Consider the following 24,807-nt stretch of genomic DNA (forward strand, 5'->3'; position numbering starts at 1 on the left):
CCAGGCTGGCATTAGTTCAGGGTCCTTCAGCAGAGGGTAATGGCAGGGTGCCCCACCAGCGAGTTTATGGACGGAGCTGACGGCATAGTTCACTGTGCGAGCTCTTTGGGTCGAATGGCTTCCTCTTGTCTTAGGCCCATGTGCAGTAGCATGAGGCCCATCGTCCTCGCCACCCGCCCTTCTCTCTTCTGGGGAACATACAAACCTTATTGCTTGTGGATCTCACCGCACGATAGGCATTGTCAACAGTGTCGGTGACCATAGCCACATACCAGATTTCTTTCCACTTGGTCAAACATGTAATGCGGGGATTCACCCCAGATCCCTTCTTGCTGGAGCCTTGGTTGGGTGTTCATCTAGTTCCTGGTTCCACAGGGTACTGGACTCCCTGTGACCTCGGGCTCTGATTTGGCCGTGTGGACCCTGCACGGCCCTGCTGAGCCCTAGCTCTGCAATGGACTCTTCTTTAGACTTGGGAAGACTTTGTCACTCATGAGATTGGGGGCATCCTTTTCAGGCTTGATAGATGAAGCCTTCCCCTCGAAGGTGTGCATGGAGAAATGAACGAAGATGATTTCCAAGCGCAGTTACTTTTTGGGTGGTGTAGTGTGTTATAAATCAAAATGTTGCCTGCAGACTAATGTGTTTTAAATAATTACATTAAATTAATTTGTGATGTAAGCTTTACAGTCTCCTGTATACAACATTTAAAAATACTAGTTTTCCAACAGTTGCGTCTAAAATCTTCTAAAATCTTTGTGTGCACATTTAGTTTCCACAGTTTTTTCTCGCTCATGGCTTTGGCTCTGTTTAGAATATCCATTCCTTGTCCATTCTGCAAGCTTCTATACTACAGTTCCTTGTCTTACAATTCTCTGTGTGCATATACCATTTTCCCACCCCATGGAAAGCTACTTGAAGGCAGGGCGTCATGTCTTAATTGTTTTTGTGTCTCTGGAAACTAGCACAGTTCTGGGTGCATTATCTCTTACATAAATATGTGCAGGACTGGTCTGTATCGTGTGGACAGTGAGGTTCTTTACACTTTGAAGATTTTACATATTCATTGGATTTGGTGAGTCATAAACTTGAATTGATTACGATCCAGGTTGTGGTCTCTCCAGTTGCTGTTGATTTCTTGGAGAAACGATTTTAAGTAGAATGAGCTTGTGCTGTGCGCTCCCTGTGGTAAACCTCTGATTGTATTTCTGCAGATTGGCTGTGAGTTCAATGGCTCTGGTTGAAGTACAGGAGGAAATAGTTTCTCTTCACTGTTGTTGGGGGAAATTTAATTTGTTTCAAACCAGAATTGTTTTTACTTTAGAATTTGTGTGGATTATGGATCCAAACATACATACACTAAAACATAGACTTGAGGTAATTAACAATTTCTGTGGTTATTTGAGTTCAGCAGGGTTTTTTTTAAAATCCTCACTCGAGGATTTTTTTTTTTTTTTATTTTATTCTAGAGAGAGAGGAAGGGGGAGGGAGAGAGAAAGTGAGAGAAACACTGATGAGAGAGAGAAACATCAATCAGTTGCCTCCCGCACATGCCCAAACTGTGATCAAACCCTCAACCTGTGTATGTGCCCTGACCAGGAATCAAACTTGTCACCCTTCGGTGTCCGAAATGATGCTCCAACCAATTGAGCCACACCAGCCAGGACCAACCCTTTATTTGAGGGAGGAGGGCTTTTTATTCAGTCTTTTGGCCTTTCAGTTTTAATTTTTTCTTGTTACTCATGTAATACAGCCCTACTGTGGAAAAATCAACGTATAAAATGAGGTTCTTTCCATCTCTCACTTCCTCTCTCTTTGGATCTTGTTCTAGCCCTTAGCCTGGCTTTCCTCGTGGTCGCAGGATGGCTGCTGCAGTTCCAGCTGTCATATCCAGACAGTGTGGTATCCAGAGTAAAAAAGAGGATGTCCCCATCTCTCCCCCCCTTAGATATAAAGAATGCTTTCCCAGTGCTCCACCTTCATGCCCAGCAACATTCCCCTCTGATATTATTGATCCTGATGATCTTCTGCCTTCCAGAGCAGTCCATTCCTAAACCAATAACTGGCAAGAATAATAAAAGCACCACGACTGGCTTCGGGGGTTGGCAAGCTTTTGTGTAAAGGGCTGGATAGTAAATATTTTAGGTTTTGCAGTCCATCTGGTCTGTTACAACTACTCAACTCTGCTGTTGTAGCAACGAAAGACAAAGTGTAAATGGTGGCTGTGTTTCAATAAAACGTAATTTATAGGAACAGGTGGCAGACCCGTGGGCCAGTGATGGCCAACTCCTAGGGACTCAGACCAGTGCCTCTGAAACATCGCATGTGTCAGAATCAGCGAGAAGCTTGTTAAAATGTGAGGCTCCACACCCAGAGTTTCTGAGTCAGCAGATTTGGGGTAGAGCCAGGGAATTTTCATTTCTAACAAGTTCCTACTTGATCCTGGGTTCAAGATCAAGTTGATGCTGTTTCAAGAACATCACTGTGCAAAGCGACGGCTTAGCCCGTGGTTTATGGATACTCTTTATCTCGTGGGGGGCTGTCCAGTGCATTGTAGGATGGCTGGCAGCATCCCTGCCTTTACTCACCGGCTGCCTGCAACCTGTGTCCCAGGAGCCTCTAGTCTGAGGACCAGAGATGTCTGGTGATAATGATGGCATGCACCAGGTCTCACGGGGACTGCTGGGAGGGTGACGTGAGTAATACACCAAAAGTACTGTGAGAGGTACTTGGCATACAGTGCGCACCCAGTAAATATCGGCCTTCATCATCGCCATCGTTAAGTTGTCCCAGCCACAATCGATTGAACCAGCCTGTCTCTATGGAGAACTTTGGGCCCTAAAAATATGTTTCTTCTGGAATAAGAATGATGCTCCATTGAATGTATGCTTCCTGAAATACCTCCTTAGTCTTACTAATTTGTTTACCCTGATCTAACTGCTTTAAAACATGCATAAATTAGCATACCTACCCACACCTTACTATCTCAAAATAGAGGGCATTACTTTAAAAAAAAAAAAAAGTTTCCAGTTATTTTAGAGAAAGAGGAAGGGAGAGGGAGAGAGAGAGAAACATCAGTGATGAGAGAGAAACGTCAATTGGCTGCCTCCTGCACGCCCCCTACTGGGGATCGAGCCTGCAACCCTGGCATGTGTCCTGACTGAGAATTGAACGGGTGACCTCCTGTTCATGGGTTGACGCCCAACCATCAAGCCACACTGGCGGGGCAGAGGTTATTTAAAAAAAACTTTCAGGAACACCTGGTCTTCCATTTTAAGGAGAGTAAAATTTCTCCTGATTCCTGGATTTAGTTGGCGATGGCAGGTAGTGGTCCAGCCATCCAGTTCTCTCATCCCCAGTGTCCTGAAGCCTGAAGCACCGGGACTTGGTAAGTATAGGGTCAGCTGGTTCACCACAGATATGCTCTTGGCTGCGGGCATTTTAACCATTTTAATCATGGTGTGTAAGCAGTGGGCTTCTAGAAAAGCATTAGCTAATTCATTAAAACCCGTTTGCTGATCAAGAGTTGAGCAAACACAGGAGCCAACAGCTGGAACAGGTGTCAGGAATGGAGAGCGAGTGTCAATCGAAACTTTGACAGGATGTACTGGGTTGTGTTTTTGTTTGTTTTCAGGAAGAGGAGAGAAGTCTTCCGAGAGAGGAAAAAAAAAGCCAAGAAATATTGAACATGACTTGCTAATTATTAGAATGATTGTTACACAATAAAAGGTCTTCTGTTTAACATTTGGACTGTTCTGTGGGTCACGCTGCTGTTCGATCATCCATTAGTCCTAAATTTCTTATAAGAGATCCAAGAAGTTGGAAACCTTTGGTGTGAGATGTGGAAATTTGTTTTGTCACTTATATCCTGCTAAGTTCCTGAAAATAGCTTGGGTTGCCTGTTAGATTTCTCAGGGAACTTGGCACAAAGTAAAACGGAAGTAACAACAAAGGAAGAAAAGCAACATTCCCTTCATTAAGATTGCTCTTATTACTTATGAATTTTAACATTAGCTCTGATGTTTACATGGACAGATTATTATTGGGATTCCCCGGATTCACTTCTAGGATGAAGACCATCCCATAAGTGTGGGAGCTGAATGGTGGTATGTGGGACATAAAGGGGATGTAGGACCCAGCCTGTCTGGCAATTCCCAGCTCGAACGCTTACAGTTTTTAACATTAGAGTTATTTGTTTTAATACTTGTCTTGGAAAGTCCTTGTGACATGGTTACCTGGGAAATGTATCACAGAAAACCCTGTGAATTCACTTGCCCACGTTAGGTCAGGTGGACTGGCCGTGTCCTTAACCAGTGAGTTCGCTGTGCCATCTGTCAAATTGATTGCTGACTTTGGTACATCAGGGGAGCTGGGCCAGCGGGACCCGGTAGGATGGAGTGGCAGGAGCGGAGCGCTCAAAGAGAGCTTTGTGAGGCCTAGAGCACTGAGTGAGGGAAATCCTATGTCTCTCGCTTCATGGCAGCAGGTAGGTTTTCTTGAGTCTGCAAGAAATTCCAGATCTGTGAAATAATAATGGACGCGGGCCATTGCACGTGACGGAGGTGATGAAAGGGATATTAACATTGTGCCTGTGAACCTTTTTTGAGGTCAGAGACTCCAATGGGACTGTGAAAGCTTTGGACTCTTTCCTCCAGAAGAACACATGAAACACCCAAAATGTTCATTTCAGTTTCAGGGCGTTTGCAGACCCTCGAAGCCCATTCTTGGGTCCAGGTTACAGACCTCAAGGCTGAAGGAAAAGCTAGGGTTTCTAGCAACATGCCAGTTCTCATCATTTTATTATTTAATGGGGAAGCCATTGGGAGCCATTGTAGTCCTCTGATTTGGGCCATTGGCATGGTCATGATAATTCTTACGTTTCTTATAGAATGCCCATAGAAGTCTGTTACACAGAATACACATTGTAGCTGATGCATGGTGCAATAGAGTTAAAACCGTTTAACTGAAAAACTAAGAATTCCTCAAGGGAAATACAAAAAATTCAGTAAATGTAATTTTATTTCATAATGAAAGGTGTTCTCATTGGAAGCTCTGACTTAGTTATAACAATCAGGGAGATTTGTTAGCAACTTGGTAATTTTTTTCACGTGAGAGGTGATTCTGTTTTTTTTTGTTGTTTTGTTTATTTCATTCCACAGAAATCATAACATGATTCATTAGAGCGACATCATTTGCTTTTATGACTATAAACCTTCATTTAGACAATCTTGACATGTCTGCAAAACAGTCAGTATAGCTCATTCTTCCAAGTAGGCAAGAGAAGCCACAGATGCAAGTACAGAAAATGGTACTTCAGAATTAAATTATGTGGTGCGATACTTAATTCTGTCAGGTTGCATAAAATACACAAAGCATCTACAATGTGTTTCCACTCATGTGAACTTGTATACATATTTATCTGTATGTAGCCAGTCTCAGAAAGAATGATCTGAAAAGATGTTTCCTAAAATATGGATAACACCTCTCTCTAGGTGGTGTAATCCGACTGATTGTTGCTCCCCTTCCTTAGTTCAGCTGAAGTCTGTGTCAGTAACCCGGAGGGGATTGGAGAAGATCAGCCATGGCTGGCGTAGAGAGGAAGAATAACTGGGGAGAAATTTTGAAAGCAGAACTGAAAGTATTTGGGGTCCTAATTTAATGGAGGGGGTAAAGGAGATATTGTGAGTTAAATGTGATGTCGAGATTTTGCGCCCATCACCATTATTAATGGTAAATTTGGGAGGGATGTGCACCCCACAGATTGGGACACTTTTCATTAGAAAATTGACTTATAAGTGTCAATATCTGGAACTGTGATGTAACTGTAGAAAGCAACAGCTGGAGTGGTAGCTCATAGTGAACCAGATAAGGTAGAGCAAAGATTGGAGTAAGCAGACACTGGTACTAAATTGTGATTTTTTTCTATCATGGAATTCAACATTCTTGGAAAAATAACAACAAATGTCTTATTTATTAAAAAAATATGTATTTTAAAGACTAGTTCATTGATTTTTAGAGAGAGAGAGAGAGAAACATAGATGAGAGAACAACATCAATTGGCTGCCTCCTGCACGTCCCCTAGTGGGGATCGAGCCCATAACTTGGGCATGTGCCCTTTACCAGAAATGGAACTTGCAACCTCCTGGTGCATGGGACATGCCCAACCAACTGAGCCACACCAGCCAGGGCATTTCTCACATATTCTTGAAGAGAAAGTAAAAGTTAGAGAAACTTCCAGGTATGTCCAGGTGCTTGCTGAATGGCAGAAGGAGGGCCTCCCTGTCTGGTCACCACCGTATTGCCTTGAACAGGAGGAAAAGTTCACCACGGATGCTCACAGATCCCACTGCGATGGGTTCTTTGGTTGTAACTCTTTCTTCTTTAATCCAGATATAAAAGGGCTCTGTTGCCGGGAGCCACGGTGGCCTATTTTTAAAGTTTAACTAATAACATAGATGAGATGCCATGCAGGGTGGCTCAGAATAGCAGGTCCAATTGTATAATTGAGACAAAAAGGGATATCCTGGAAATAATATTATGTTTAGTCGTAAGTTTCAGAGCTTCTAATTATACTGGTCTTTTCCCTCCCCTAATTACTAATTTTAGCAAATGTTTCTTTCAATTTAGGAGTTAGTCAGCCTTAAATTTGTCTGCTGAAACTATGTTGGAAACCACAGTATTTCCAGTTCGGTTGAAATTACATGGTATTAAACCTGCATCTTTCCAGGTTCTATAGACTTCGGTAGAAATGCTGGGATTTAGAGCATTAGCGCCAGTGCTTCCCAGAGGTTAGGCCCTCCTGCTGTTTGGGCCAAGCACACTGTACATCTCTGTCTCTGGGTTGTTCTCAATGGAAATGGGATTTTTGTATTTCCTTGGGATAAAATTGTGTTATTTATCCCCATTTTAAGGGTGAGTTAGTAAACCAAATTCTGTCTCCTTTTCATTAAGTTCTTTTTCTGGAGATTTCTCCTGTTCTTTCATTTGAGACATGTTTCTTTGTCTTGACATTTTGGGCGACTCCCTGTGTTTGTTTCTATGTATTAGGTAGATCTGCCATGCCTCCTGGTCTTGGCGGAATGGCCTTATATAGTAGGTGTCCTGTGGGGCCCAGTGGTGAGTCTCCCTTGTCACCTCAGCTGGGTGCTCTGGGGGTGTCCCTCCTGTTGTAGTTGAGTCTGTGGGTGGGACTGACCTTCAGGCTGGCTGTCTATGAGGACTGGCCGTGGTTACAGTGGACGAGCTGGTGTGCAGGGGCTGACCCCACAGAGCAGGATTCGCTTCGGCAAGTCTCTGGTGCCGGCCCAGTCTGCCCTCTGGGTGTGTCCTGTGTGGAGCTGGTTGGGTGGTGCTCTTGTGTGGTCTGAAGCCAGCCACCGAGTGTGTTGGTTGTGGGGCCATTTGGGAGGGGCTTCAGGGCAAGCCAAGGTCAGCCACTGCCTGTGCCCAGCAGGGGCCACCTGGTAGGAGCTACGCAGTGATCTGTGGTTGGGAGCTGCCTGTGCTGGGCTTGGAGACACCTGGGGGAGGCTAGGTTGCCAACCAAGCCTGGCTGCCCATGAGGGTTGGGAGCCACTTCGTAAGAGGTACAGGGCAGGCTGAGGCCAGCCACTGTTTACTTGGGAGGTGTAGACCTTTGAGAGATTTTAGGAAAGTCCACAATGTGAGTCCACGAAGGCTACTTGTGTGGAAAAACCACTGGAAGAGGTTCGGGCCTGGAACTTCAGGTGGCTGGAGCGGGAACTCCAGCAGCCTCCCTCTCACTCAGCCACTTTTCACAACCAGATGCTACAGGGACTCCTTTTCCCACCCTGAGGGGGCCCAGGGTGAGGCTGGGACCCTTGCTCCCCAGGGGGGCCTCTGCAGCATAGATAACCTCCCGGTTCTTAACCGCCCCACGTGGGCATGGGACCAGCCCCAGCACGTCTCTGCCCTCCTGCGTCTGTGGTTCCTTCTTTCTATCCTTAGTTGTAGGAATTCTGTTCAGCTAGTCTTCAGGTGGTTCTCCATGCTGGTGGTTCTGTAATTTAGTGTAACTTTGATGTGGTCACGGGAGGAGGCGAGCACAGCAGTTTCCTGCTCCACCATCTTGATGGGAAGCCTCGCCAGGTTCTGGATAGAAATCAAGAAGAGGGGCAGTTTTACATTTTAATGTCACAGCTCGAGTCAGTCATGAATTATAAATGAAGAATAGGCATCTTTATTTTATTCTTGGAAGTGGCTTAAAAATAGACTGAAACATTTGAGAATAATTTAGCTCTTGTCTGTGAGCAGAAAATCCCTGCATCTATGGAGAGAGGTCCCCTCTAGATTGACCGGGCCCAGGATGGAAAGACTGCGAGACCTTTTGGGCTTTGGGGTCACCCAGCTCGGATCTTTGACTTGATTCCTTCTGTCCTTCCATTTTGAATTTTTCAGAACTCTTTATAACTTCTGCTTCTTTCACATGGCTCTCGTTGCTTATTTATGGAAACCTGTTGTGATTGGCCCATGAAAACAGAGTCCTACTCTGTGCCTTCCCTGGAATCAGCTTCAGTCTCCTTGGTCAGAACTAAAGTAGGGTCTCCAGTCTCGCACGAGTTTTTCCTGACCACGCAGTCTCCATTTATCAAGCTCATCAAGCTCATTTCTAGGAAACACTTCGAAGTTCACCACTGGATTCAGTACCAGGTGGTATTTTCCTTGGTTTAATAGATGCTAGTTTGATCTCAACGTAACACACTTTTACTGAGTGTCACCTTTATGCTTTCAAAGAGAAGAGCCGCCTTTTTGAGGCAGAGAATCAGCCACATAGTAAGTGGTCAACAAGTAGTTGGTATTAGTATTAAGGTTATATGGAGAAAAAGTTCTGAAATGAGACTTTCTGGACTGAGACCTAAATACTTGCTAATAGTAATTGAGCTGAACTGAGACTCTTTTTATTGCACTCAACCTGGCATGAGCCACTTAAATCAGAGAGAAATTATACTTATTAATCAGTAGAGTCGACTTAGTAGTACCCAGGAAAATCTGGAGAAAAGTAGCTTAAGTCAAAGTAGGTTTCTCAACAAGTCTCAAGTAGTCTGGATAGAAATATATAAAAAATATTCCCATGCTGTCAGACATTCAGACATGGCCACCGATTGGACTTCTCTCTAATTGATACGAAGTTGGAATCATGGCCATTTATAAGTTTCTTCATGTTTTAAAGAAACAGGGGTACTTTTTTCTGGTTCTGGTTTTTGCTTTTGTTTGCTGGTTTATTTTTTGTTGTTTGGTTTATTTCATAGCATATTGGCGTTCCTAGTACCAAGGTCTGAGGAATTTTCCTCTTGTGCTTAGGAGGTGGCCATGGTGTGATGTAGGGAGGAACAACTTCGACAGGAAGGGAAAGATTCAGTTAAATTAGTCGATCCATTCAAATCCAAGATGACGCAGTGGCCCCGGTGTGAGCCTTGAGAAGGCAGTCGGTCCGCGCCGCCCACTGCAGGCTCCGTGGGAAGGGCGGCTCGCTCGCTCACGGACCCGAGCGCCTGGTCACTCACGAGGAGCTGCCTGTGATTCTCTCGGCCGCTCGCTGGTGGCTGAAGCCTCACCTCCTGACCTTGGCAGTGAACCTTTTGTGCTCTTTCAGGGGGTGGCGGCCTGTGTGTTTGGCCGACAACCGAAGTGGTCTCTGTCCTTTTTAAAATCCAGGGACGGAATTTAGCCTCACTGTTCAAGGCTTCCTGCCGGCGTTGAGTCTGGGGCAGAGTTTTTCCCCTCCATCTGTCATCGAGCTGAATCGTTTTTCGGCTCCAGTCAGGAGCGATCTTGGAATAGAGGTGCTGCGGCAGCACCTTAAATTCATAATATTCAAGTGGGCTGTTAGGCGCCTCCTCATGGACGGGTCAGGGGCAGCCCGAGAGAGCCCGCGGAAGGAAGTGCGGGAGCGGCGGGCGGGCCACGGGCAGAGAGTCTCTTCTTGGACCGCGTCTGTGTGCCCCTGAGAAAAAAGCCGGAAAGACGTGACACTGGTTGAAATCAAACTCTGTTTTTGGTGCACTGAGGGAGTTGCTCAACATAAGAGGGATTCTGTTAAAAATGATTCTTTAAAGCGAATACGCCCCTCCGATATGGTGTCATTTCCTATTTTTACACACTCAGGGATCCCTGCCTGACTTTGGATGTGTGGGTTTTGGGGCATAGGTTTGTTTCCAGTGGTGAGGCTCAGGGGAGGAAGTCAAGGTCCTGCTCCTCTGCCCTTATTGGAAGCCAGCTTCTTGTCGTCGTCGTCGTTTTGATAGAAGCTGAAGAAAACCCCCCAGGGTCCTTCCAGTAACGTCTCCTTTTGTGCTGCACGCCAGTTGCCTGTTCAGAGGTGGTCCTCGGAGCTCTTCAGATGAAAAGGGGAATTCTCACGGGAAGCCTTTATTTATTCTAATTCTCTCCAGTTGCTTAATTCCAGAGCTAATACTCACAGTTGCTCCCACCAGCCAAGAGAACTTTCTGCGTGGCCCGAGCCAGCGATGTCTTGTGCTGAGAACAAGTTGAGTTTGTGCCTGTTGGGTGGTGTCTTTCTTGCCTCATGTCTTCATCATGTGCACATCCAAAGCCAATGGCTATGTCTTATTCTAGAAATTGAAATCCAACACCAGTGTTAAAGAAAGCAAAGTTCTCTCTATAACATTTTTTAATATCAAAAATCCTCTCTGGGCCTTAGCATTTATATGTATCCATAAAATAGGGGGCCTGGACAAGGTGATTTGGAAGGTTTTTTCAAACTTGGCTGGTTGATTTCAGATGAGTGTATTGAATGTTTAGTGTTACGAGCTGGGAATAGGACATGGTCCTTGCTTTCAAAGAACATGGAACCTAGAGACTGGAGACAGACGTAAATAAATCACTGTTGTGTGATGCGGTGAGTATCTGATGATCTTGGCCTACAATTCTGATTCTGTGATTGCATAAGTCTTTGCTTCTCAGTCTCTTTCATTTCAGTTTATTTCTCCCCAGAGGAAAGGAACTTATCAGACCTCTAGCTAAGTTTTCATATTAGGGCACAGAGCTTGCTTGATTTCTTGTAGAACATTGCTGCTAACTGAGAGTATGTATGGGTGGTGAACGGATCTGAGGTACCATGTAACACTCAGGATAGACTTCTCTTTTTTAAAATTTCTCTTTATTGTTGAAAGTATTACAAATGTCCCCCTTTCCCTCCCACTGATCCCCTCTACCCTGTACCCCTCCCCCCAGGCCTTCACCCCACTATTGTCTGTGTCCATTGGTTATGCATATATGCATATAAAATCCTGTGTTAATCTCTCCCCACCCACCCTGCCTTCCCTCTGAGATTCCCTCAGTCTGTTCCATGCTTCTGTGTCTCTGGATCTACTTTGTTCATCGGTTTATTTTGTTCATTAGATTCCACATATGAGTAAGATCATCTGATACTTGTCTTTCTCTGACTGGCTTATTTCACTTAGCACAGTACTCTCCAGGTCCCACCATGCTGTCTCAAAGGGTATGGGATCTTTCGTTTTTACAGCTGCATAGTATTCCATTGTTTAAATGTCCGAGAAGATGTTTGATATGATTTCAATCTTTTTGAAGTTGTAGAGACTTGTTTTGTGTTCTAACATGTGGTTTATCTTTGGGAATGTCCCATGTGCACTTGAGGAGAATGGCTGTTCTGCAGCTTTGGAGTGGAATGTTCTGTAAATGTCAATTAAATCCATCTGATCTACTGTGTCATTTAGAGTCACTGTTTCCTTGTTGATTTTTTGTCTGGAAGATCTATCCAGTAAAGTTAGTGGGGTGTTGAAGTCCCCTACTATGACTGTATTACTTCTTTAAGTCAAAATAACCACCTGAAATTCCCATAATGACAAACTATTGAAAAACCCTTGGTCTGGAATGTTTTGGAAAACTTTGTTGGTAGATTTTCCTAATTAAGATTTGTCTTCTTGAAAGAAACTAAATTTGATTGGGCGAAGAGTCAACTGATAGACGATTGGTCTAGAGTTTTGCACCCCCCCCCCTTTGTTTTAAAAAATATGTTTTTATTGATTTTTTAGAGAGAGAGAAATGGGGGAGAGAGAGAAACATCGATGTGAGAGCAAAGCATCGGTCAGCTGCCTCCTGCATATCTCCTACCGAGGATTGAGCCTGCAACCCCGAGCATATGCTCTGTCCGGGAATGGAGCTGGTGACATTTTGGTGCACAGGACATGCCCAGTCAACTGAGCCACATGGGCCAGGGCACACCCCCTCCCCCCTTTTAAAGATGAACCTGATGCTAACTCTTTGCTGCTGAAATTGACTCTTTTTTTCTCAGTAAGTGGAAGGAAAACTTGGATATTTAATACCTTTTCAAAGTAGAGTTGATGACTAAGACTTTCCTGTTGCTCGAATCTCTATTCAGGCGATGGCTGTTACTAAACCAGAGAAATAGTCTTACTCTCTTGAGTATCAGTAAACTAAGATGTGGTCAGCTTATCATTCTCAGATTCCTGCCAGGATGGATTTCTGACATCCTGGAAGTTTCATGATGAGCATTTCCCCAATAACTTACATAAAATTTCAGAATATTGTGTTTCTGTCATCAAATCAGTTTTTCTAAAGATCACCAAAACCTGCTTTTCTAAGGTGTTATTAGGAGAATTAAAATGATGGCTGTGGATAAAACTCTGGAGCTGAAACAAAGGACCATTTCCTGAGGGCTCACAGCTGAGTTGTCCTCTCTCCATCACTCACCCAGGTCCCCAGGTGCCAGGATGGCATCCTATCCCCAGCTTTAACGTTTCTGCTCTGGATGGCGGGTGTGATATCTGTTATTTTGTCCAAATTCAGCTCGTTGTCACATGTTTGGATATTAATACCAAGGATTTAAAGAAAAAGTGGCTGAATCAGTTACCACTGTGATGATAATCCTTTTCTTTAGTTCTCCGAAAATGGGCTCAGGTTTCTGAAAAATAGGCTCTATTGGAGGACTCTGATTTAAACTGTGACCCCTCTTTAACTTAAGTGAACTAGAAAGTGAGTTATTTATAAAACTAGCCTGTAATTTTTATGGTGAACCTTTCCCCAATAACGTATATAAACGTTATTTTTATTCTATCTCATCAGATGCTATCCGCCTCATATAGTCTATTTCAGCTGCTTAGAAGGAAGAAAAAATATGTGTTGGGTTTAGAGAGACGTCTCATCCAACGAAACCCAAACTTGGACGCTTCAAGGAAGATCTCATTTTAATATGTACCACATTGCTCGCTTCTCTTCATAAATTTACTTATTTTTTACTAAGGCAAAAATTTTATTTTTTCTTTTGTTTTTCCCCTGTCTGTTTTGTTTTTGTTTTTATTTGTATGTTTTGTTGTAACAGAAACTTTCAATTAGAATATTGATTCCAAGACTATAAGCATCATGGATTTCTTTCTTTTTAAAATTTAATTCTAGCCTGTATTAGAAATGTATGTAGATATTAACTATCTTTTGGCTAGTTATTTAGCTCGAGGTCACTTTGAAAATAGTCATTGAAATTACTTTTGTAATTATGAAAAGAGTCACTATCTCACAAATGTTTATTAACTTGACCCCCCACTTCTGACCCCCACCGTGATACGTTTTTTCCCTGCATTAAGGTCCGTACAGCAATTGATGTTTGTGAAAAATCGAATCAAGATATATTTTCTTTTTATTAGGGAAATTCAATCTTAGCTTTTAGTCATAAGAAATACATTTTATTACTTTCCCAGAATGCATATTTTTTCATTGAAATCATAAAAAAGCAGAATTAAATTAAAAAAATAAGTGAACAAGGTGCAGAAGTGAGTTTTCTAGCTCTAGGGAGCTGTGGTCTTAAAGAAACAGTGTGTGCAGTGGAGGGACTGGGCTTGTGACTAGACAGGCCTGCGTGCGAATCTGGCTGCATGTCTGTGGACAGCCAGTCTTTTTTTGTTTTCTGTTGCAAGATATTTTTGTTTGTTTGTTATTATTTTTATTGAATTTATTGGGATGACATTGGTTAATAAAATTACATAGATTTTAAGTGTGCGATTCCATAATACATCATCTGTATGTTGTATTGTGTGCTCACCACCCCAAGTCAGATCTCCTTCTATCACCATTTATTTCCCCTTCGCCCTCTCCTACCTCCCCCACCCCCTTTCCCTCTGGTCACCACCTTACTGTTCTTTAAACCTTTCAGGGCATCAGTTTCATCACGGCCAAAGGTACTCTAGCAGCCGCACTGCAGTTTTGTTGTGGAGATCCTGCAGAGGGACTGGGCTTGGTCCCAGTAGGCACTGCGGGGAGGGCGCCTTTGTGAACACGAGCAAGCCCCGTAGGGACAGTCGGGTGCAGCTGGAACACTTACTTTCTGGACCCTAGGTGAAGACCTTGGCATTGGCAGGTGCAATTCCAGACAGAACCAGTTCAGTGGGTCCTAAGGTGTCAATTTGAAGGCACCTGACCAATTTGATCACTTTTAGAGATAAGAAGTAAAACTAGCACATTAAATGAGCACGGATGGTAAGACACACCCCAGCCTGAAGAGCATTAAGGGTGTGTGTGTGTTGGGGTGGGCAGGCACCAACCAGCAAAGGGCATTATGGTGTTAGGAAATGGGCTGTTTGCTGAGTCTCAACTCCTGTACTAGGTACTAGCTCTGCTTCTGAGAGGAGCTGCTGATAGTAGCATTGCCAGTTCGCTACCCATCCAGAATGTGCCAGTGGGGTTTATTTCAGTTCAGTTGAACAGATATTTGTTGATCCCTGTACTAGGTCCTTGGGACTCAGTAAGTAAGTTGGAACTCAGTCCCTGTTCTCACAGAGTTTACAGTAGTATCCAACAAGGAATTGTAAATGTGTTAGGTGTAAGGGAAGGGACACACAGGATGCTCTGAGAGTGAGAGGTGGGGATTATGCTACGTACTTTGACAAAAAACTCTGAAGCCAAGGAAATGGTCAGTGGCACCATCATCACTGTGGTGGCCTCCGGTCTCTCTCTCTGCCATTCCGCGTTTATCAGCAGCACACCTTCGCCGATCACATGTAATAATGTCCTAGCCTTTGCTGTCTTAGCCAAGGGAATGCTCTCCGGACACCCACCAGCTGCCCATCTAGCCACCGCTTTCCCTCATTGGAGATGGCACTCACGGCTGTGTGGGTGGCTGCAGAATTACGGACATGTCTCATGTAGGAATGTGGCCTGAAACCTTCTAAACTTAGACACTATTCAGATCAGACCTGGCAAATGTTGTTTTTGGACAGTGATAAGTGTGCCGTTCTCCAGGGTCGGTGAAACGAGCTCTGACACTGCCAACCACAGATTTCAGCCTTCGTTCAGCGGGCAGCCGTGGCCCGGACAACATTCACTCTTCTCTGTACGACTCAACTCCGTCAATGGTTATTTTTTAAACTGGGGTTTCACTTGGCTATAGGTAGATAACTTTATGGAAAGGGGTAAAAGTTTGGTCAGCGGGGGTGAGGGGGTGTAAAAAGAGTAATTAGGTTTGAGATCAGTTGTATTTTTAATATTATGTTAGCCGAGCAGTGGAGTTAGTTTCCTTTCAGCCGATTAAGTTACGTGTCTATTTGGTGAATAAACTTTGCAGAAATAGCAAAATTTGTCTCAGTGTCACTCGTAAATGATTTATTGTCTTTCTCATTTAACATTTTTATGTATCAACAGTATATATTTTAAAAGTCCCAGCCAAAGTCTATATTCCAGCACTGCCTACCTTTTATATTCTTCTGGGCAGAACATTAAAAAGGAAAAAAAAAAAAGGTCCCACAGTATATAGTATAAAGAAATTTCTCAGGAATAATTTGTTTTTCTAAATCCAGTTTTATATGAATTCTCCAGGCATTCAGCAAGTGTAGAGTGGTGTCAAGGAAAATTATAATCTTACTCCAGAAAGGCCGTTAGGGCTTCTGAGAGTCACTGCAATCTTACCGTATGTCCAAGGCATCAGGCGATGTAGCCAATTGGCAGGTCTCTTTTCATGAGGACAAATAACTTGTGTGACTGGAGTTTTTACTGAATGAGTACAGTTCTCTTGTCATTTTAATAGCTACCCAAAATGGCAGCATGGTTAAAAATGTAGCCTAATCCTGGGTTGGGCCGAGGAATTTCAGCTAAATGCAGGTTGTAGGGGAATCTTGGGATTTTCCTCCATGTGAGGTGCCGTGGAGCACAATCCCATCCTCTGTCCTATTTATACAAAATAACATAGTAGCAAATGCAGTTGGGAATTAGATTCTTGCTCTGCCTTTGAAGTGAAAACTCAGGGTTTTCTTTTATCCAGCTAAGGTTTCGGCACATAGACAGCGAAACTCTTCTTACGCGCTTCTCCGGCATTGAAGTCACCTCTGCGCCCAGTCTCTTTTCATTTTAAACCTTATTTCGTTGTGATTGGAAAAAGAACAACTCTTTTGGGTAAAAGTTGGATCTTTTCGGCCAGAGTAAAAGCTTAGAACTGGTCAACTTTGTCTCTCTCTGATGGCAAGGCCGTTGCCACGTTGGAGTCGCAGCCAGTGCCTTCGCAGATAACACTGTTGAATGGGAAGCGAGCCCAGTCTCCTGTCTGCTTCCAGGTCTCCCCCAGACTGAGTGTCTTTCTAACTGGAGGGCAGCCGTGTGAAGAATACATTCAGTTCAGCAGTCGGTAGAGCTGTCTGTAGCTTGGTGTCAGGCAGCTGTGGCTAAAGGTGAAGTGGGGTGATTTTTTTTAAAGTAGATGACAGATATATTGAGGGAGGTCTGTTGTTTCCAGGTGACATCACTTGGGTTCCATTCAAGTTGGGAGCCTGACAGTGCCTGATTGAGTGTGTCTGGGATTTAAGAGACAGTTCAGTATGTCTCCTAGTTGTGCTGGAGCTTTGGGTGGACTTGCTTTGAGGTTCATCAGTTCAGCCAGCGTTTAGGGGATGCTCACGGTGTACCGAGTACTGGGAAATCGACGGCGCATTGAGGGCTTATCAATTGCTGTTTCTACACCGGAATTTTCTGGGCTGAATATGAGTTTAACTTTCTTTCTTCATTCTCAGAGTGCACTTTATAAACATTTTATTCAAATCACCAAGTTTCCTGGCATTTTCAATAAGGTACGAAAGAATTGAACAATGTCCAGCTCCCTGACTCACAGGCCTCAGGGGGTCCCTGGAGGACAAGGCACACCAGGCAGAGGTGTGTGTCTGTGCTGTGCGTGTTTGACTAGAATTTCTAAAGGAGTGGAAAAGGGAACCCGGTACGTAACTTACAGAGCTTTTAGTGATATATTTGATACAGAGTCCCGTGGCATTCTCCTCTGAAGCTCGATTGTCCTTGGCTGCAAAATGGGCACTGTCCCATCGGGTGACAGTATGGAGAGGCTGGAGTCATCAGCTTCACCTTTACAGAAGTAGTTGGGTAGCGGGCCTCAAGTCCCAGGAGAAAGGTCCTTTTTTTTCAGTGTCACTGTTAATCTAACAGAAAGAGTAGAATTTACCTTGTGTTACTAAATTGAAATGGACCCTCAACTATAGGGAGTATTAAGAATTAATAACCAGGAGCCAAACAAAATAGAAATGAACAGAAGGGATGTTAACAAGCTTTTATTGAGTAGTATCCTATAGGTGGGGAAACGAAGCCTGAGGGTGGTAAAGGAGCTACCCAAAGCGAGTACACCAGTATTCAGACTCGGAGCTAATTGACCCCAGAGTCACATGCTGTTCTGTCATCCAAAATGCTGTTAGCTCATTTGCGGTATAGGAAGGCCTTAAAGTAGCAAAGTTGTTGCTTAAGCAGAGGTGCCTTTATTTGCATTTATTTATCTACCTTCCATGAATTACACTTTCACAGTACTTTTACTTATTATTTTAACAGCTTTATTGAGATATAATTTACATAAATATCATTTACCGATTTAAAGTGTACAACTTAATGACTTTTAGCATATTCACAGGGTTGTGCAACTATCACCACAACCTAATCTTATTTTTAAAATTTTATTTTTAAAAATTTATTTTATTTTTTCTATCACCATTTATCCCCCCATGCCCTCTTCTACCTCTCCCACCTCTCCCCTCCCCCCTCCCCCACAATCACCACACTGTTGTCCACATCCATGTCCATGAATTCTCTCTCTCTCTCTCTCGTTTTTTCTCAATCCCTCCACCACAACCCCAACCCTCCCCCCGCCCCCGGCTGCCTGCTTTCTATCTATGAGTCTGTCTTTGTTTTGCTTGGTAGTTCAGTTACCACAACCTAATTTTAGAACATTTTTATCCCCTTTAGAAGAAACTCCACACTTATTAGCAGTCACTTTCTGTTCCCACTTACCCACCGCCCACCTCCAGGCCTAAGCAACCACCAGTCTCCTTACTGTGTTTATAGATTTGCTTGTTCTGGACATTCCATGTAAATGGAATAATACAGTGTGCTGTCCTGTGTGACTGGCTTCCTTGTCTTAGCATCAGTTTTTAAGGTTTGTCCACGTAGTAGCACGTAGCGTGTGTAAGCACATTTGTTTCTACGGCTGAGTGATATTCCATTATACGCCACATTTAATTGATCTGCTTGTCAGCTGATGGACATTTGAATTATTTCTACTTTGGGGCTATATTTGAGTGGACATCTATTTTCATTTCTTTTGGGCATAAACCTTGACGTGTAATTGTGGGGTCCTACGGTAACCCAGTGTTTAACTTTTTGAGGAGCTGCCAGACTGTTTTCCAAAGCCATTGAACCCATTGCACTCCCACTAGCAATGTAGGAGGGTTCAGGTTTCTCTGCCTTCTTGCCGACACTTGGTGTTGGCCATCCTCTTACCTCTCTCATTTATTTCATGTAAGTCTGTGAATTAGCCAAAGAAAAATACCCTTACTGTTATTTTATGGATAAACACTCCAGATCAGCAAACATTAAATAAGTAGCCCAGTGTGTGTGCAAAGAGGAAAGAAGCGTTATGGTTAGTTCAAAACAGCAGGCGGTCTGAAAGCAGTCGAAACGTTTTCTAATCTGACACAGCATTGGGTGTTAGAGATGGTATTTCCTGCCCCTACATTTTAAAGGTTATAAAACCAGAGCCCAGAAAACAGAAGGAAGTTGAACACCAACATGAAGCTACTTGGTATAGTAGCCAGGACTAGAAGCTCCGTCTCCTGGACTCGAGGCCACCGCCTGCACCAGCACAGCCTGTTTCCTCTGCCCTGGGGGATTTATAAGCTCATCCATATCATAGGAACTCTGTTTTCTTAGCTCATCCATCCATGCTGGCCTTTTATAAATGACCCTGTCTTACTGCACAAGGGGTATTGGAAGATCAGCAAAGATGAAACCTCCCACTGGGAAGCTTCTCATAGAATTTGTTCCACGGAGGGCCTGTGATGAAACCAGTGTGCAGGCAGGAATTCACGCAGGCAGTGGTACTTGGTGACGTTTCTTGGGTCAGGTTGCCTGGGTATGAATCCTGGCTCCGCCGCTTACTAACTGCATGACCCTCTCTGCAACTGTTTCCTTATTTTTAAGATGGGGACAATAATGGTATCTTCCTCATGAAATAGCTTTGAGAATGAAATAATTTCTGTAAAGAGGTTAGCCCAGTGTCTGGGTCCTAGAGAACCCTCCATAAATGTTGAAAAATTATTATTAGAGACCATTCACTTGCTTAGACCACTGAAAACATTGTAACCTGAGATTTATAGAAAATAAACGAATCATTCCATTAATAAAAATAGTCTCACTAAAGGGGGTCTTTAGAAAAATAGCTGTTTTCTAAAGTCTTCATGATTTTGAGCTGTCTGGAGCATAATACAATTCTCTTTTTAAGAGGGGAAAAAACTTACTCTGTTAACTTCCCGTACTTTACAAATTATGGACTAATTTCCTTTATATTGAGTCTTCAGGCAGAAACCAACCTGGGAGTTTTCAGCTTAAGTTGACCTCATGTTAAAAGCCCCAATGATGGGAAAACTTAACGAAATTACATATGCCTAGGATAGATGTGATATATTAGTAGTATTTTCCCTTCATATCTTTGTTTGATTATCAAGACAAAAACCTTCTGGGTTATTTTAGGGCCAACTGTATACATTCCAGAAGATAAGACACCCAATGGGGAACCAGAAGACAGGCTGGGAATCCCCGCCTTCCCCCTAGTCCATGTGAGCTAGAAGCTTATCAGAACTGTATGCTTCTGTCTCCTCATCAGAAAAAGGCCAAGGGGGGCAACAGTTTCTGTCCTAGAGGGTTGTCATGAGGACCCAATGGTAGTCCTGGTACAACAGCATGAGCCCATTGCCTGGCCACAGTCGGAGCTCAGTAAATGACAGCCAGGTAGCTGTGTAGTGGGGTGCTGTGTGCCACACGGGAGATTTGGGGGCAGATCTGACGGTCAGTTTAGGTGAAGAAATTGGACATGTCCGTGTTCACGTAGCATGATTCATGTCTGCTCTGCTGTTGCTGCTGCTGCTTTCCTGTAACCAATTTCAGAGCCTCTCTTGGCAGCGGGGAGTATTTGGGATTAATTTCACACTCACTTTATGAGTTGAGCCTTTTCCTGCAAGCAGCTCCCTGGGCCTCTGCCTCATTACTTTGGCATCAACTGATATGGCAGTGGGACAGCGATGTCCTCTAGGGTCTCCATTTTATTTGGAAACCTTCAATTTGGAAAAGCAAAACAAAGGCCATCAACACATTGCACTTGAAATCGTTAGCAATTATTGTTTTCTAAGGCCTTCCCTGGCTGTGTTCTGTTGAACACCAGGGGACGTTCATCTTGCATGGCCCGTGATGAGCACCGAAAGACCCCCTCTCCTTCAAATTTGCCTCCTACAGCTGCTTGGCCCCATTTTCTCAGTTCCAGGTGAGCTGTGAAATCTTCTAGGCCTCAGTCCGATCTGAGTCTTGATGGGTCCAGTTTTTCCATCCCCTTTCATTCTGTTAATTCTGCTAAATTCATTTGGCTCTCGCAGAGGACAGAGTAAACTTGGCCAATACGTGCAAAACCAAATGGAGAGCATAGAGATCTGTTTAGTATTTCACGCTGGCCAGTAGGTCAGGAAGATTTTCCTTGGGGGTAATTTACATGAGGGATTGTTTACCCCCTTTCTTTCCAGTTGCTGGGACCATTTGGGGGATAGCAGACTCTTTCCACAATGGCATAGGAATATATCCAGGGAGAGACTGGGACTTGGAGACATGGTGCTTCTCCCGGCCTGATGTATTTTGGGCCCTGCTCAGGAAAGATCCTGTGGCTTGGGCCGCTGTCTCACCGAGAAGTCATTCTTCCACCACAGCTGTGTTTAGCAAGTTGGGTGGGTCCGAGAGCTGACATGCTGTTACACTTAGCAAGAATTTTCCCTGGACAGTGAGGAACGTGTGTAAAAGCCTCTCCTGAGTCCCAGCTAATGCCCCAAATGTTTACAGTGAACCGATAGCTGCTAAGAGCATCACTTCCACCAGGAAATGCCCTCACTCTGAATACTCCACGGCTCCCTAGTACCTACAGCATCAAGTGAATGTTCTTCATCTTGACATGGCAGTTCTTTGACAGCAGTTGTCCACGTTACCTTTTCTTGTCTTATCAACTGCACTTCCCAAAGTGGAATGTTTGTTCTTCTCTGAACAAGCAGCCTCCACTTTTCTGCTTTAATGCATTCAGTCAAGTTGTTTCCTTCATTTTGAAAGCCCCCATATACAGTATCTGTTCTTTTTTTAGATGTCCCCCCCTTTTCCCCTCCTTGCCTCCCTCCACCTGGCTCCTGCCCCTCCCTAGGCCTTCACCACACTATTGTCTGTGTCCATGGGCTATGCATATATGCATAGTTCTTTGATTAATCTCTCCCCCACCTTCCCTCTGAGATTTGTCAGTCTGTTCCATGCTTCTGTCTCTGGATCTATTTTGCTCATGTTTATTTTGTTCATTAGATTCCACATATGAGTGAGATCATGTGATATTTGTCTTTCTTTGCCTGACTTATTTCGCTTAGCATGATAATCTCCAGGTCCATCCATGCTATTGCAAAGAGTAAGAGATACTTCTTTTTTTTTTTTAATACAGCTGCATAGTATTCCATTGTGTAAATGTTCCACAGCTTTTTAATCCATTCATCAGATGTATCATTAGCAAATATGTGCTCTCATACAGTGGGTTCCCTTGTCATTTTGATGGTGGTTTCTTTTGCTCTGCAGAAGCTTTTTACTTTGATGTAGTCCCAGTATCTATTCTTGAGGCCAGATTTCAGGTACATTTTCCAAGTGACATGCTGGTAAATAATTAACAACCGGTTCCCTGGGGGAGAGAGGTGGTGGAAAGGCTGGCTTTGTACAATTGTTGACCTCCTTGTCATCAATACTTCCCCTGTGACTAGCTTCAGACGACCAGCATGAGGTCACAAAATGCAGATATGGGAAGAAATGGGCAACAGCCATTTCTGTTTCCAATCTGCAGGGACAATGAACATAAGTCACCTCAAGGACTTAGGTAATAGTAAAATCATCAGGAAGTACTTTGAGTGTTTATTACCTTTGTTTTAATGTAATTTATTTAATTTTATGTAATTTAATTTTTTATAATGGCCCTGTTGAACAGCTGGCTCACAAAATTCCCAATAATTGAATAGTTGGTTTTCTCTCCTGAGATGGCTAGAGCCGCTGCCTCTTCCCCCACCCCTCGTTTCAGAGCCCCTCACACTCAGCCAGAGGGAGGCCCTTCTCTGAACCTGGGAGGGCCTTCAGGGCTCGTGCAGGCTTTAGAGAGAGAGACTCAGAGTCTGAATCCGGGCCTCCGGTTACTACGCGATGGTCAAGCTGGCTACCTGATTTGCTGTCCCCAGTGCAAAGTGAAAATTCTGGGCCTTGTTAAAAGGCAAGAAGAAAGTGCCACGAAAACGGCTACTGAAATGTAACGCTTTCTCCTTTCTTCACTGGGCTCCCGTTCACACCTGGTGGTATCTTTTATTTTCTAGCTAATGTCATACCAAGTAAGGAAAAATGAAAAATTTAAATCGTTAGTGTGAAATTGATCATTAATCACCATTATGCGATGCCGTGTTAAATGCAAATCTGCGAGCACTTAACTCTAGGAGCTCGTGACACATCTCCTCTGCTCATGCCCGTGCTCCATTAGCCCCCTGACTTCACTTACGAAGCACAAATTCAGAAGTAAAATTAAGAATTTCAAGACAGAGACAGCAGGGCGCCGAAGCAGCCAGGGAGCCCTTCTGAGCAAGGGCACAGTTTGTGTGCCCTGTGCACAGTACCCGCCAAGTTCCTTACATCTGCTGAGCCTCAGAGGCACCGTTTGTAAAGTAGAGACCATGGCAGCCAAGCCACAGTGGAGATGAGCTGACGGAAGGCCCAGAGCAGAGTGCTGGGCCTGCAGTCTGTGCTCAGTTCACTGGACGGATTATCATTAACAATCCAGTGGTAATGCCGCCTCTTTAGGGTCTTCCCTGCATGGGCCACATTTGTCCCCTTGACCTGTTTTCCTCCCTCCATTATAAACTCTCGGAAGTGGAGGTGAGACCTGTTGCTGTTGGATTCCCTATAGTGCTTCCTACACATTTCTGCACATACCTGGCACTCGGGAGGTGTATATGGCCTTGGTCTCTGTAGGATTTGGACTTACCAACAGTAGGCATCTGTGCCATAGTATCGTGGCCCCACAGTGAGGCTTGATTGGTAACAGTCACAGGAGGGAGGAAATATAAAGTCAGACTTGAACAGGAGTCGGTTGTAATCATGGATGGGGCAGGGGCAGCAGATGAGTCCAGGTGTTTCGGTTTAAGGAAAGTGGCCTCCTTCTGTCCCTTTGAGGGGACTGCTTGAAGTCATGGGGAAGGGATGAGTTCCAAGCCTCATCTGAGCGAAAAGGGCCCCAGGGATATTAACTCAGGCCTGGAATAATTTGTCCCTTTGGTAACTTCTTTCACACTTACTTTGTGTTCTGCATAATTAGGACATTATTACAGTGATGTTTCTTTCCACTAATTGGTTGTGCATGTATGTTTCTGTCCAACAAATTATAAGATCCTCATGGGCTTAAGATATCTTGAGCTTCTTCTGAACACAAAGGAAGGCAGCGCAGTACTGGGCGCATAGTAGGCAGTGCACTTGATCGTACTGCTGACCTTGGTCCAGGGCTCCCTGGGGAACTGAATGTGAACTGGGATTGCCTCTTGTAACTCCTGCCCCCCCTGAGCCAAGTGGCACAGCATCCCAGCCTGCCTGGCATTGTCAGGCCAGGACCTTCAGCTGCTTTTTCTCTCACCGATACCTCTCTTCCAGTGTCCCCCAGACACCCCGAGCCTGTCCCCCTCCAGCGCCTCTCCCTCCATGGAATTTGGGAGACCACATAGCTGTAGAGTCTACTTGTTTGAATGATGATTTTTTAACAAGCTCTCTGGGCCAGTGTCAGTAGCCCATGAAATGTCCCTGAATGTGGATCATCTGCATGAGACTCGGAAACTCAGAGGAGCCCCAGTCCCCACGCTGATGGGGACTTGCAGGAAGGAGCTTGCCTTTTGCTTTTCTCATTCTGGGGGCTGTCAGATGCCTTGAGCCTTTGGGCCAGTCAGTTTATTGCTTTTAATGAGTACAAAATTCACCAGGACATCAAAATAACATAAAATACCAATGGGCAGTCTTGGATGCTCCATTCAATTGTCGCTTTAGCTCTTTTTTCCACAGGATTATTCAAGGGCATGGAAAAAAAAGCCCATTCTACTCACTGCTGCCCATTTTATCCTAAGTAGACTTAGCCTTGTAAAGCTAACACGCCCCAAATAGTTTTTTTCCTTTCAGGTCCCTGTGGGCTGGTGCCAGACACTTGTGTTCAGAATGACACATTGCTCCACTGGCTAA

At 44.2% G+C, this 24,807-nt stretch overlaps 1 protein-coding gene across 9 annotated transcripts in view; it reads left to right on the plus strand.

The window, feature by feature from the left end:
- Nucleotides 1-24,807, plus strand: part of BBS9 (Bardet-Biedl syndrome 9) — a 288,769-nt gene that overhangs the window by 213,208 nt on the left and 50,754 nt on the right. The gene's annotated exons all lie outside the window — the stretch shown is intronic.

The sequence above is a fragment of the Miniopterus schreibersii genome (assembly GCF_964146895.1).
Source record: "Miniopterus schreibersii genome assembly, chromosome: 9".
NCBI lineage: Eukaryota > Metazoa > Chordata > Mammalia > Chiroptera > Miniopteridae > Miniopterus > Miniopterus schreibersii.